This window comes from Chelonoidis abingdonii, chromosome 26 (assembly GCF_003597395.2).
Source record: "Chelonoidis abingdonii isolate Lonesome George chromosome 26, CheloAbing_2.0, whole genome shotgun sequence".
Lineage (NCBI taxonomy): Eukaryota > Metazoa > Chordata > Testudines > Testudinidae > Chelonoidis > Chelonoidis abingdonii.
In genome coordinates this window covers 17557412-17572663 of record NC_133794.1, presented here as the reverse complement: position 1 = coordinate 17572663, position 15252 = coordinate 17557412, and positions in this window count along the sequence as shown.

The following is a 15252-nucleotide window of genomic DNA, read 5'->3' as shown; positions in this document are numbered from 1 at the left end:
CAGCTCATACATAGGCATGTGGGAGCTTTCCCACAACTGGGCTATCTCTTATGGCAAAGGGCCAGGCTTTTCCAAACACGCCGGGCTTCCCAGGCTAAGCGGTTCCAACCGGCTACAAACAGCATATGCTAGTATACAGCAACCGTTAATAACCTGTCCTTGAGAAGGCGAACAGCCTTAGCTAAACCGTGACAAAATCTTCCGCAGTCCCTTACACCCGGGTGAGGTGGAGGAGGAGGGAAGAACACAGCCACACTAAAAATCAAACTGTTTAAATGACAGCCTTCTGTCGTTTGGGCCATCCTCTGGAGTGGAGTGACTGTGTAGAGGAGCAGACTCACCCCTGTAGTGCCTCCTGCTGGTGACTTCCAGGAATTAGCTTGATTCAGCTCTGGAGTGCCCTCTGCAGGCTGGTGATCCTCCTGTCCTCTGGCCCCCATGTCCCTCCCTGGACCCGGTGCCCTTTTACATGGGGTGCTGCCCCCTGGCAGTAACCCTTTTCCCTCAGAGTTTCCTCTCCCCAGGGAACCCCCACCCTCTATCCCCACCTTGCCTCAGTATATAGCTACTGCCAGTCATTGTCTAGCTCCACACCCTGGGGCAGACTGCAGTATCGGCCTACTCATCACTGGCAAGGAGGGTTTGGGCCTGCTGCCTTTGCCTACCCCTGGGCTGCCCTCTGCAACCCCCAGTACCTATTAGCCCAATGGTAGGCCACAGCCTGGCGCTTTCCAGGCTAGAGCTCCCCAGCTCCTCTGCCTTTCTCCAGCCCTGCCTCACTCAGGTACCTTGCGTCTAGCTCCCTGCAGCCAGGCCCATCTCCCTCTACAGCCAGAGAGAGACTGTCTTGGGCTTCTGGCTCACAGCCTCTGATAGGGACCAGCTGGGGCTGATTGGAGCATGGCCACAGCTGAGCCTACTTTCCCTAATCAGCCCAGGCTTCTTGCCCCAGCCTAAAGGCTGCTTTCTCCAGCCACAGCCCTTCCCAGGGCTGTTTTTAACCACTTCAGGGCAGAAGCGGGGGTTCTTGGGCATCTGGGTAAGGAGGCTATGGAACGTGGGGAGAGGGGGGAGGAGGTTATACTGTGGATGCAGCAGGGCGCTGTGCTCTTGCTGGCTTTCCTCAGCATCACGTCCTGCTTCCGCTCTTTGCGCTCACTTAATTCTTTCCTGGCCTCTGCCACTGAATGCTTCCATGCATTAAGCTATGTCCTGCTTCCATGCATTAAGCTGTGTCCTATCAGTGCAGGAGGACTGCATGAGCTTGGAAAACATGTCATCACGATTATGTTTTTTTTGCCTTCTAATCTGCGATAACCTCAGGGACGGAGATGATAGGGGAGCGCAGAAACATTCTACGCTCTATGATTCTGGGGGGACTGCATGGTCACCTGTGCTGCTGAGTTCACCACTCTGACCAAACAGGAAATTAAATTCAAAAGTTCCTGGAGCTTTTCCTGTGTACCTGACTAGTGCATTGGAGTTCAAAGTGCTGTCCAGAGAGGTCACATTGGAGCCCTTTGGGATAGCTCCCGGAGGCCAGTACCGTCAATTTGCATCCACACTACCCCAAATTTGACCCAGCAAGGTCGATTTTAGGGCTAATCCACTTGTCGGGGAAGGAGTACAGAAGTCGATTTTAAGAGCTCTTTAAGTCGACGGAACAGGGTTGGTTGTGCGGACACATTAATTTTAAAATCGACCTAATGCGGCTAAATTTGACCTAACCCCGTACCTTAGACCAGGCCTTATACTGCTCAGGGGGCTGGTTTACACCCCGAGTCACATAAATTATGCTGACATAGGCTGTAGTGTAGACATAACCTAACAAACGCAACAGTTTTGACAACACTGTGTGAGAGTCAATGCAAATGCTAACTGAGGTGCTTTCCTCTCTGAAGCATGGACAAATCTCCATCACGAGTCTGTCTCAGTTGAACTCGCTGAGTGGAGCACAAGGTGTGAAACAGGAGGGCTGAAGATCCAGAGATACAGGCTAGGGAGGTAGTGAAGCTGCATGACTTACCCAAGGGGGTCTGACACACTGTTGGGGTTCCTCCTAGAGACTGTTCCAAAGCTGGGGTCATAGCAGCAGTCCTGTGGATCCGTGACAGCCTTTCTCCTAACGACTTCAGAATCCATCACTTAGAGTCTTTAAATCAAAACTGAACTTCTAGCTGAGCCAGAAAGTATGACCTGGATGCAAGAATCATGGATGGGTTCTCTGACCTGGGTTATAAAGGATGTCAGACTGGAAGGTCATAATGGTCCCTTCATTTATATCTGATGTAATTAGTTTGTGAAGTGATTGAATTTCTCAGGGATTAAAATTGCAGTGATGACTCATAGGTGTTTCATTCTGTGGGGTGGAGTTTGAAATGGGGTAAAGGTCGTGTGCTCCAAGGTGAGTGTATGTTGCCTCATCTCTGTATAGAACTGTGAAACTTGTGAGGTTAATGTAATCATTTTTATGATCTTTTCATAAATTCTTTTCTCTTTGATAATCAAGGTAATGATCATTGGGTACAGTAGGGATAATGGAGCACCTGTACATATCTATATTGCTAACACTTTACCTAAATAGAACAACCAATCCATGTAAACATAGTCATGTGACTGAAAGGAAACCGACTCACTTTTCTAGCTCAGATCCACATTGCATAGGACAGCCCAGGATTCACTCACTAGTTCCCTGGAGGAGCAAAGTAAACCCATTGAATGTTGTTTGGTGGGGCTGGAGCTTTGGTGGTAACAGGGTTTTCCTTTCCACAAGACGCTTTGGAATAATATTATCCAGACAAAGACAATAGGCCCTGATCCTGCACGAGATTGTGCATCCTCAGGGGCTGCAGCTGCTACAGGATGTGGGTCTCAGTTTGAGGAAATGAACATAGGGGAGGCATTCAGGAGATATGGACGTGACGTTCCCCCAGGTCTGGTGCAACCATTTAGGTGACCTAGGTGGTCACGTAGGGCACTAGGACTTGGGAGGGCGGCATTTTCTTCAGCAGCAACCGCAGCGGCCGGATCTTCGGCATTTAGGCGAAGGGAGCTGGGGCAGGGGAGGGCTGCCTGCAGCAAGTAAGGGGGGGTTGACACTCAGGGGAACTCCCCGCCCCAGCTCACCCCTGCCCCGCCTCCTCCCCGAGCACGCCATGGCTACTTCACTTCTCCCACCTCCCAGGCTTGTGGTGCCAATTAGCTTAGGCGCCGCAAGCCTGGGAAGCGGGAGAAGTGAAGCAGCGACGGTGTGCTCAGGGTGAAGGCGGGGCAGGGGTGAGCTGGGGCGGGGGTGCCTGAGGGTGGGAGTGGGGAGCTGCTGCAGGGGGGATGCCTCAGGGCGGGGGCTCGGGGACAGGGGAGGGCGCAAGGTGGGAGTTTCACCTAGGGCATGAAACACCCTTGCACCAGCCCTGCGTTTCCCTCTGGTGTTATCCAGACCAGTGATCTGCTAGGTCACTCCAATCCTTGACTTTGGGAGCCAGCCTTACCCCGCTCTGCTTTGAATACCCCCACTTCAGGGCTGTTCACGCACAGCCTCTGGCATGTAACTGCTCCTTGGATTGTGCGACCAAATGACACTAGCCAATATCTCTGGTCCCAGACACAACCCTAGGAACCTCCGTCTTGCAGTGTCCAGTTATGCCCACTGGACGCTGCAAGCTTATATGAGTTCGTTAATTTAAAAAGAAATTGATATATGCCAGTCTTGTTATCCCAAGGAGAGTCTCTGACATGCTTCAAACCAAATGCACTGCTTCAGGTAGAATAAACAAATGAACTTATTAACTATAAAGAGAGATTTTAAATGATTATTAGTCAAAACACAACAAGTCAGATTGGTCAAATGAAATAAAAGCAAAACGCATTCTAAGCCGATCTTAACACTGTCAATGCTCTTACAAATTTAGATGCTTCTCACCACAGGCAGGCTGGTTGCTTGGTGTGGTATCTGTAGATGTAGGTGGAAGACAGTGCGAGAGCATGGCAAACATCTCTCTTTTTTATCATGTCCTTTCTTTCCTCTTGGGTTTGCCACCTCGCTTCAGAGTCAGGTGACCATTACATCCTCTCAGCCCCATACTCACCACAGGAAGTGGGGTGACACACTCAAACAGATCCTTTTGTTGCTGCCTAGGCCAGCATCCTTTGTTCTGAGAAGCTGGGCTGGGTTTGTCTTATACCTGCCCTGATGAAGTGTGAACTACCTCTCTGCTCTTGGAGAGTTTTTTCCTGGGCTTATTTTAAGCCATGAGGATACATTTTCAGCCTCAGCAGCAAAGAATCTTGTGGCACCTTATAGGCTAACAGACGTTTTGGAGCATGAGCTTTTGTGGGTGAATACCCACTTCGTCAGATGCATGTATTCACCCACAAAAGCTCATGCTCCAAAACGTCTGTTAATCTATAAGGTGCCACAGGACTCTTTGCCGCTTTTACAGATCCAGACTAACACGGTTACCCCTCTGATAATTTTCAGCCTCATAACTATATACATGAAATTATAACCTATAATGTTACTGTAGCAGTTAGTATAACAGCACTATAACAACAATGCTCAGTGCATCATGAGCCTTCTGCAGACACCCAACATGACAAATTTTTCACTGGCTATCACACTGTTTTACAAGGATGAACATAGGGGTGCTCAGTGGTCCCCCAAAGTACAGAGCATAGCAATGGGTTCTGGTCCCAGCTCTGCCACTGATCTGCTGGGTGACCTTAGGTAAGAACCTATGCCTCAGTTTTCCCATCTGTAAAATGGCAATATTGAGCCTGACTTCCTTTGTAAAACATTTTGAGATCTGTTGGTGAACATGGCAAGGTGTTATTGTTATATAGGTCAAAACCATTGAAAATAAGAAATAAGTTTAAAAACTTAAAAACAACTTTTCTGGAGCGGCTTCTCCTCTCAGAATAAAAGCTCTTGATATCGTTTCAAAATAAATTGTCTTCAGCTACTGTGTGCAGTTTTCAGTCATTTTCTGTACAAGCCCTAGAAGCAAATCCAGCCCCACACGTAGTTTGCTAGAAGTTAAGGTTGCTTTCTGACATCCTCAGAACCCAGTGAGACAAGGGTAAGTGAACAAGAACATGAATCATGACACATATCAGCTATATTGTCACTGCAAAAAAATAGAGGTGTTCTTCAACGGTGATAGCTCTGAAAGGGGATTAGCCACTGGAACAAACTCCCAGGGGAAGTGGTGGATTCTCCATTCCTTGATGTTTACAAATCCAGGCTGGAGGCCTTTCTGGGAGATGCTTTAGTCCAACACAAGTTACTGGGCTCAATGCAGGGGCAGCTGGTTGACAGGTAAGGGCCTGTGCTATATAGGAGGTCAGACTGGGTGATCTAATGGTTCTTTCTGTCCATAAACTCTATGAAATTCAATGTCAAATCCTAGTGGAAACAAGACATGGGTAATTTTTACTTCTGTGTAGCTAATCGAGGTCAAAATAGGTCTCCCCACCACTTAGGGTTCAGCTTGCCTAGCTACACAACTGTAAAAACTTCAGAGCCTTGTCTCCACAGAACTGTCCCCATGTCAAAACACACCTGGTTTTGCAGTGACATCATAGCCCTACACATTTCTAGGACCCTTGGTGCCACTGCTGTTTCCTAGAGATGCTCCTTCGGCTCCAGGCAAAGCTCATGGTTTTGGGTGCTGATGTCCTGGACTGAGCTACCACCAGTGACCCAACCAGCAGCGTTATTAATACAGATTTAGGGCTTTGTGTTCCAAACAAGTGATTTAGTCTCCACTGTAATTGGTGTAATTTTGCTAATGGAAATAAGTTGGTGAAAAGTTAATGGCATATGATCTGTGTGCCACTGTTCATGGCACTGTTAACTTCCTGATGGTTTAGCTTCAAATTAGGTCTGAGAGAAACCTGGATTGCCATTTGCTTGCACAACGAACTTCACTTTCAGATACACACATCAAGGCTACCCTTCCTTTTGGCCCATTTAGAGCAGTGGTAGCGCAGGCTGCTTGTGTCAGATGATCAGGCTGTGTGTAAAGTGGTGGTGTATTTCAGGTTCTCCTGTGTATTATCTCTGTTCATCGGCTGTCCCAGGAGGCAATGTGGCACTCATCTGGTCCTAAGGAGATTTGGATTATGTTTCTGGCTCTGCCTTTGGCTGGTTGTGTGACTCTGGGCAAGTCCCTTCTCCCTGTGCCTCAGTTTCCCTATCTGTAAAAAGGGATAATGACCTCCTTTACAAAGCACTCTGAGACCCGCTAATGAAAGGCACTAGATAAGAGGAATTTATTATGATATATAAAACATGAAATTAATTTTAGAAGTCCCTTTACCTTTCTGGGGTACATCCTCTCTTTTCTTAAAGTAATCAGTAAATAAATATACTTTAGCTCCTCTGTGCTGTTTTTAGTTATTCTCTATAAAAGCCCTGGAAACAAATCCAGACCCACACATAGTTTGCTGAAAGTGAAGGCAGCTTTCAGCAATGACACAACCCGGTGAGACTAAGACTAAGTGAACAAGGACATGAGCTGTGATGTATAACGACTACGTCTTCTCTGCTAAAATCAGTGATGTTTTTACTTGGGAAGCACTCTAAAGGGGCTTAGCCATTGGAACAAACTCCCAGGGGAAATGGTGGATTCGCCATCTCTTCATGTTTCCAAGTCAGGCTGGAGACCTTTCTGGGAGATGCTTTAGTCCGACACAGGTTACCAGGCTCAATGCAGGGGTTGCTGGGTGACAGGAAAGGGCCTGTGCGATAGAGGAGATCAGACTGGATGATCTTATGTTCCCTTCCCACTCTGACTTTTTGCCTATTACTTATAATCACTTAAAATTTTACCTTTGTAATGAATAAACTTATTTTACTGTTTATCTTTACCAGTGACTTTGCCTGAAGTGCTTGATAAATCTGCTTAGGTTTACAAAGGCTGCTGTATGTCCATTTTCCATTGATGAAGCAGTAACCAATTAATACACTAGTATTGCTCAAGAAAGGGTCTTGAGCAGTGCGAGACAATATATGCAAGATTGGAAGCTGGGAGGATTTGGCTGGTGCTTTTCTCTGTGTGATTTGTGAGTGGCTCAGAGGGCATTCATGCGATCTAGCTGGATGTGGAGCTCCACATGCAGTTGTGCTGAGTGATAACAGGTGGTTGCTGCTTGTCACTAAGCAAGGCATTGTAAGAGACAGCCCCAGCTGGAGAGTTAAGAGGGCACAGGCTGCACTCTGGGGATATTCTCATACAAATCTACTTTGTGTAGGTATCCAGCAGACAAGAATTGTGTAGCTCCAAGTGATCAACTTTGGCTGATGTTGGGTTGCAAATCACGTTAGTGCAGGGGTAGTGAAATATTATTATCAATGTTGTTGTCTTTAGTATATGAGTAAAGGGGAGCCTGTCCCAGTTGAAAGGGACTCGTTAAGCCAGAAGCTCGAATGCCACATCCCTGCGAGAGCAAAAGGAGATGGGCACAGGTGTCCCCATCAGGAGGTATAGACTCTACCTAAGGGTCCCCAGTCTGGTTCAACCTTGTCAAGGCTGATTCCACACTCTGACACTCCGAGTGCCAGAAGGTGAGGGATTCTAAACATTAATACTGGCCACTCCAGGCCTGTATTAAACTCCAAAGGTTACAGCTTCTCTCTGACCTTGGATGGGTAGATCCTGCCACCACTCAAATGCAAAAAAACCCTTTGAGAACCCAGAAGGGCGCACTTGGGAATTCCTTCCTGTGGGGTACCCTCAACCCTTTCACTCCCCTGCTCCAGGGAAGAGCTGAGAAAGAAAAACAAAGGAAATCAGCTGTTGCCACCAGCTAATTACACATGTGACAAACCTCTTAGGGATACAAACATCCAATCCTGTTCTTAAAAATGTAAATTTTATTAAAAAGAAAAAGAAAAAAATACATTGGGAACTTAGGCTTTTTGCTAGATCAAAAAAAAATCACAAAAATTAAGCATCAAGATAGCTCTCCTGAGGTTCAACGTAAAGGTTGCAAGCAAAACAAAAGCACCTGAGATTAGCACAGAGGAGTCCACAAGCCAATAAGAAAGAAAGAAATAATTCTAATTGTGTCTTCCTTGACCTTCCCTGACTTACTTACATATCTGGGGTTTCAGATAAGCAATCTCTAGGTATACTCTGATGGTTTTTCATTCCTGCCTTAAAGCTTCCTACAGCATAGTTCAGCCCTGTTCCTGCTCTGTGTCTTCTCTCTCTAGAGAACAACAACAGACAGACAAAGGGAAAGTTTTTTTCCCAATTTTAAAATGTTCTAGACCTCCCATTGGCTCTTTTGGTCAGGTGCACACTCCCTTCTAGTTACCTATGGACTTTTTTAACCCTTTACAGGTAAAGCAAGTAGAGAACAGCTATCAAAACGGATTTTATAGCTAACTGGCTGGCTGGTTTTAACCATCTTAAATTTAATGAAACAAGCACAGAAACAGTTTCCTTACCTTGTCAATTTTTTTAACTTTCCCTTTTTTAAAATAGTTTACGTTTAACACAGAACGGTACTAGATTGAGGGGGAGGGGCTTATTTTGGTCTCTGCAGCTCCTGATTGCATATCTCTGGTTCCAAATGAGGTGTGTGATTGACCAGTTTGTAACTCTGGTGGTCATAACACAGGTTCTACTATATCTTTGTTACATGACTGATATGCAAAAACAAATTTATGATCTGGTTATTATTATTAACGGCTATAAACACTGAAGAACATAAATCCACACCGTGTAGAGTTCAAGCATAGAGTTTATTACACACAGCGCTGGCGGAATGTCATCTTGCTTATTAGTCTCAGAGACACTGTCAATCGATTACAATAGAATATATGGATTTTCCATGGGCGGGGGAAAGTGATGGAGTAGGCAGTTCCACACCCTGGGATAGGTTTTGCAGCAAGACAAGATAGCACAGTAGCCAATGGTTAATAAGTTACATAATGTCTCTGCCCATGGTCTTAAGTTAGCAAGTTAACATTTAATTAATACTTTGATAAAATGTTATTAGTATAAATATATATGTTGAATTCTGATATGGGGTCCATAGGAATGGAGTTGCTCCTCTGATTGTCCAGCAGATACATTTCTAGGGGTTAAAACAAAGAAACAGTGAAAGTATATGGCAATAAAGATTGTCTCCTTTATGTCTTAAGGCAGGCTTTGGTCCCTTGGAAGCGGAGGTGGGAGGATGCCATATCTTATACTGACGTGCCAACTTTTCAAGGTCGGATATGCGGGAAGAACGTCTCCCTACAGAAGAAACTAACACAGTAGGAACAGGGATCCTTTATTCAATCTGAAACTTTGAATAAGACACAATTATTTAGATCTTAGCTCCAACACCTGGCAATTTGCTGACTAGTTTTAATTTAGGAAAACAAGATTATCTGTTTACTCCAGGTATCTCTTAGCTGATCACTATTTGCTAGGAACAAGACCATCAAGCTGGAAGAGAGGGAAATGATTCCATAGTTGGGCCCTATCTTCTATATCGTGTCATGGTATCTTCTCATTTTGAGGATACCTCACTGAGGGAGGAGATCCCAGTTACTCGGAAGAGAAAAGTCATAGTAATTGAGCATTTGAAATATAGTTGGCTGTGGTTTGAACTGTATGGTGACTTGCCTGCCATGTGAGACATTTGTGGATATATTGAGACATTTAAACCAATTTATGTGCAGTGCTGAGGAGGAACTGGTGGTCTTAGTACATGTTAGCGCCAGCGACAGAGGGGAAAGTATGATGGCACATTGGGCCCCTGGGCTCTATCTCTGGCACTGGAAGGGGCAGGTGGGGCATGAATCGTGGGGCAGCTGGGCCCCCTTCCCCACCCAGTGCCCTGCACTCAGCTGCTGCATCCTCCAGGCAGGGCCCCAGGCTGAGCATGGATGTGCCCTGGTGGGTGGCCCTGGGTGTACCCTCATGTGCCCTGGGTGTGCCCTGGTGGATTCCCAGGCGCTTTCCAAGTGGCAGAGGGCTCTAAGGGAACCAATCCATAGATGCCTCTGTGCTCACCACTGCCCCTGCCATGCTCCCTGGCCAGCCCTGTATCACTCCTGCCAGCCTGCTTCACCCCAATGGCTCTGCCTGCATTGGTGGTGAGTGAGAGCTGGTTCCCTGGCCAGGGGGCGCTGTGCTGCAGAGAGCGGGATTGGGGGCCTCAGTAGGGGGCACTGTTCCCTCGCAGTCACTACTGACCCAGTGCCCCAGCCTGGCACTAGGGGGCGCCGTGCTGCGGGGAGCGGGGTGAAGGCACAGGAGGGGGCGCTCTGCCCTCGGTCGGCGGTGCCCCAGCCTGGCACTAGGGGGCGCTGTGCTGCAGAGAGTCAGATTGGTGGGGCTCGGTAGGGGCACTGTCCCCTTGCAGTCACTGCTGACCCAGTGCCCAACATAGCACTAGGGGGGCTGAAGAGTCATCAGTGTAGCAGCTTCCTATTCCAGCGACCCTCCCCAGAGAGGAATCTTCCCCCGCCCCCGAGATCTCCTAGAGTGGACTGAGGGTCGCACCCCCATTCACACTGGGCAGGGCTGGGTCATTGGGTCTGGCCCAGCTCTGAGTGCTGGGAGAAGGAGAACCATCCCCACTGCCAGAGCTTGGCCCCAGTGGGCAGCTCGGTCTTGGGGAGCCTGGTGCACAAGCTGCACCAGGGGAGCAGCCATCTTTTCTCCCCCCTTGTCTCAGGGATCCCCAGCCCCGCACTCCCCCCGATCCCCTCACTGTGCCCTGTGCTTGCTGCTCCAGGCCTATAACCCGCACTGCTTCTGTGACGTTATTGACATGAACTGTGACCATATAGATCATTGGTGCAACCAAGGTCCTATAGTTGCACCAAATCTTGTACAAAGGAGGTCAAGAAGATGTCTATGAAAAAGTAATTTGCTGGTTATGATTATACTGTCTGTATGTGTGTATCATTTTTGTATTTGAAGTTATGAATATTGGCTACGTGCTTGTACTTCATTGCATTTGATTCTAAGTAGCACCAGTGAAGCATTTGGCCGGTTTATTGAGAAGGGACTCTTCAGATTAAGTGCCCAATCAAGAAACACTTAATTGACAATGGACCTTGGGAGACTCCAAACACTTAACTGACAATGGATGTTGGGAGACTCCAGTCCACATACAAGAAGTCTTCCTGGGAACGTTCAAGGTAGCACGTGAGCAGGGCTGGCTCCAGGCACCAGCTGAGCAACCTGGTGCTTGGGGCGGCAGATTCCAAGGGGTGGCATTCCTGCAGGTTTGTTTGTTTCCCCTTCGCAGCTCTGGCCGCCCTGTAGGGGGCAGCAGCGCGGAGGAGGGAAGCACCCTGCTGGGAGTGGTGCCAGGTCTGTAGCAAGCCAGGCAGTTTTTTGGGGTTTTTTTCCCTTTGCCGCTCCGGCTGCCCCACAAGTTTGTGTGTCCTCCCCCTTCACCACTCTGGCCGCCCCGCAGGTTTGTGTTCTCCCCACTCTTCGCCACTCCAGCTGGCCCACAGGTTTGTGTGTCCCCCACCCTTCGCCGCTCTGGCTGACCTGCAGGTTTGTGTGTCCACCCTCCCCTTCGCTGATCCAGCTGGCCCGCAGGTTTGTGTCCCGTTCCCCGCCCTTCGCCGCTCTGGCTGGCCCGCAGGCTTGTGTCCCCCCTTCGCTACTCCGGCCACCCGAAGGGTTTTTTTTTGTTTTTTGTTTTTGTTTCTGTTGTGTTTGCTTGGGGCAGCAAAAAAGCCAGAGCCGGCCCTGCATGTGAGCAATATCTGCTCTACCTGTAAAAAACTGAGACATGCATGGACATGTGACTTGCCCATGTGACTCCAAACTCCATCTTGCTGCTGCAGTTTTCCACAGTAAGAACAAAGGGGTCCTTCCAACTGGTGAAGGATATAAAAGGCTCTGGAACCCGCTCCATTTTGTTGTCAATCCTGCTTCTAACCTCTGGAGGAACTTTGCTACAAACTGAAGCTCTGAACAAAGGACCAGGGCCGGCTCCAGGCACCAGCATTCCAAGCTAGTGCTTGGGGCGGCAATCTGTATGGGGTGGCAGTCCCTGTTGTTTTGCCCCCAAGCAGCACTTCGAATTGCCGCCGCAGACGGCGGGGGCAGTTCATGTGCCTTTAGGGCAGCAGGCGCATTTCCGCAGTGGCGGCAATTCGCCAGCAGCTTCTATGTTTAGCTGTCTGCGGCGGCTTCAGCTAAACATAGAAGCTGCTGCTTGGGGCGGCGAAAACTGTAGAGCCGGCCCTGTTCACATGTACCACTTTTAGTGTTATGGTAAGTTAAAACAAGCTACAGAACATTGGGACACTAATACTCTGTTACAGTGTTTGCATTAGCATATTAAAAGCATTAACACTTAACCGACCAGTATATCCAGGACATTACTAATACACTCTTCCCCCACCGATACCTACTAGCTGCAGAATAACCCCGGCCGGGATTTCCAGAGGGGACAGACCCAGGGCTGACCCCAAAAGCTTTTCCGGCACCTCCAAAGTGAGGCACTGCGCTTAAGCGCAGGCCACAAATGGACGCCCTTTGAACAGGGTCCCTGTTAACCCAACCCCCGGGAGCCAATCTGGGGCTGGGCTGGATGACCACGCTGGAGCCTTGAGAGGATGGGGGAGGAGGAGAGAGGCTGGATCAGGAGGAGTCCCACATGGTTAGTGTCCCCCTCCCCCAGCAGAGAGGAGTTGAACCTACAGAGTTCTCAGCCCTCCAGTTACCAGAGGGCGGATTGGGCCGGAGGGAGTGGGGGGGAAGAAGAGCACTCAGCCCTGATCCCTAGGAGCAAAAATAACCCCAGACCCTCAACGGAGGCTGTTTGGCAAGGGGGCTCAGTGATGGAGAAAGAGATCCAAGGTAATCAGCTGGGGCTGCAGAGGCCTTGATTGTGGGATGGGAGTGGGGGGGGAGAAGGTGATCTGGGTTGGGGGCACAGTACCTGGGAGAGGTTCTCCCATTTCTTCAGTAAGTCTTCTTTGGCTTTGACAAGGAACTTCTTCACTGTAAGGGAAACAGAAAGGGAGCAGCATGAGGAGTCAGGAGGGGTGGGGCACCCAGGCTGGTGAACAAAGCTCCCTTTTCAGCCCTCCGTTGAAGAGGCATGAAGTCACAAAGGGGGCAGAGATTTTAAGTGCATCAGCGGGATGGCAGTGCCTGATTGGCCACAAAGGGCAGCTCAGCTGGGGATTGGCTAGAGAGAGGTCTACGCAGAGGCGCTCCTGCAACTCTCCCACCCCCAGGTCTGCCCCTGGACACTCTGAACAGCCCCATCAGGGAGGCCTGATCCAGCGCCTACCAAAGGGGGGACACTTGTTTCTCTATCCCCCCACTGAACATGCCACTCAGGGGTGCCTGTTCCACGACCTTGAACACCCAAGCTGCACCTCACAAGGAGACACTCATACAACCCTCCAGTCAAATGATGTTAAGAGGCTTGGATCATGTTGCCCTAATGGGAGGATACGGGATCTACTACTACTGCCAGCAAACCAGGTGAAGGGGGAGATTTCCCCTCAGCTCAAAGGGCAGAGGCAGTAGGTAGCCTTCTCTCAACCATGCAGGCAACATGCGGGCTAACTTTAAAGAGTTAAGAAAATTAGTGAGGGAAGTGGATTGGACTGCAGAACTTGTGGATCTAAATGCGGAGAAGGCCTGGGATTACTTTAAATCTAAGCTGCAGAAACTATCGGAAGCCTGCATTCCACACCAAAGGGAAAAAACTCAATAGCGCCACATATCGTTTGTAGCTGACGCTGATGACTAAGCATTCTCAGAGAGGTGATTAGAAAAAGCAAAGCCTACAATGATGAGAAAGGTGGATTAGCAGGAAGCTACCTTATGTGAGTCAGGAAGTATGGGATAAATTGAGAAGGCTAAAAGCATTGTAGAGTTGAACCTTGCAAAGGGAATTAATACCAGTTCTATATGCCAAAAGATTAAGAAGAAAACTAAGAAGAAGAGAAGTGACCAGCATTATACCTGAGGATTGAATGGAGCTTAAATAATCTAGCAGCCCATAATCTAAATAAGATTTGCCTCGAATCTTTATTAGCATGAGGCTGGAGATGAGGAGTCTTAAGGTAGAGATTGGAGCGTAGATTTAATTGCGATGTAGAGATCATGGGAATAGTTACCAATAAGGTAGAATAATAGCTGCTAATGGCAACGGCCACATCTCCATCCAAAATATTAAGAAACTGCGCTGCAAGACAAGGAGCCCAAATAGCAAGAAATTTTAATGAATCGTAAAACTCGTTGTACCGTACACTGGTAGAATTCTAACGTGTTCCCTTCAAGAAAGGGAAAAAAGTGATCGAGTCAACTATAGCTGTCATATTGACGTCTGTAGACTAGTAATGTCTTGAAAACTATTGCAAGGAGAATAGAAAGACATTGAGGTCAATGTAATTGGGACAATTAACACATGCTGTTTACATAGAGTAGATCGTCCAAACAACCTATCTCCTTCTTCAAGAGTGACGATTATTTAGACAAAGGAAATGCGGTAGATTAATTAACCTCGATTCTCAGTAAGGCATTTGACATGGTTCCACATAGGGAATTGTAGTTTAAATTGGAAAAAGATGGGGATAAAAAATGAAGGGTGTAGGATGGTTAGGGGAGACTCCAACGGGTGTCCACTGAAGGGTGAATGTCAGGCTGGAGGGAGTTTACTAGTGGAGTTCCTCAAGGCCGGTTTGGGACCATCTTATTTCCTTTTTATTACTGACTTGGCACAAGAGCGGTAAGTGCTAATAAAAGTCTGCGGGATGATTACAAGCTGGGGGGTATTGCTAACACAGAGAAGGCCGGGATATCATACAGCGAAGATCTGGATGACCTTGTAAACTGGAGTAATAGTAATAGGATGAAATTTAATAGTGAAAAGTGAAGGTCATCCTTAGGGATAATATAAGAAATTTAATATAAATGAGGACCCCATCAGTTGAAAAACGAGGAGGAGAGGACCTTGGGGTATTGGTTGAGTGCAGAATGACTAATGAGCCGCCAATGCATATGGCCGTTAAAAAGCTATATGCGGTTTTAGATGCAAATGGGAGGTATTTCACAAAGATAAGGAGTGTTGTACCGTGTATAAGGGCTGGTGAGACCTCACTGGATACTTGTGTGCAGTTCTGGTCTCCATATTTTAAGAATGGAGACATACAAACTGAACCAGGTTCAGAGACAGGCTACTAAGGAGATCCAAGAAGGAAAACCTGCCCTTTGAAAGAGACGCAAAGCAGCTTGCTTGTTTATGCAACAAAAGAAC